Raw genomic sequence first — 271 nt, forward strand, 5'->3', positions numbered from 1 at the left:
TCTGCCGGCGAATTCGACAAGTACTCAGTCTTCCCCGGCACGCTACGACCTCCTTATCAGTGTGTTTCTGGCGAAGGAGGTGAATCTGTGCTGTCTAGAATCAGCCTCAAGTGATAACTGTACAGCGAATTATTCCGTACTTTTGCGCGCTTGATGTTTGTTTTCTGATGTGAAATGTGGTTAATTTTACTCCAGTAGGCTGTTTGGTGAAAGTTTAGGATTCGCGTAAGTAGATTCTTGTATGCGTTTGTTAAGCAGAATAAGGAAAGGA

The 271-nt window shown here is 43.9% G+C and overlaps 1 protein-coding gene across 1 annotated transcript in view; it reads left to right on the top strand.

The window, feature by feature from the left end:
• Positions 1-92: 92 nt before the first annotated feature.
• The window catches only part of LOC119590380 (myosin-G heavy chain-like), a gene marked incomplete in the record, with an annotated part of 2,012 nt that continues 1,833 nt past the window's right edge, over positions 93-271 (top strand). Inside the window, 1 exon segment of the mRNA XM_037939050.1 lies at positions 93-225.

This window comes from Penaeus monodon, chromosome 27, assembly GCF_015228065.2.
Source record: "Penaeus monodon isolate SGIC_2016 chromosome 27, NSTDA_Pmon_1, whole genome shotgun sequence".
In the NCBI taxonomy this organism is placed as follows: domain Eukaryota; kingdom Metazoa; phylum Arthropoda; class Malacostraca; order Decapoda; family Penaeidae; genus Penaeus; species Penaeus monodon.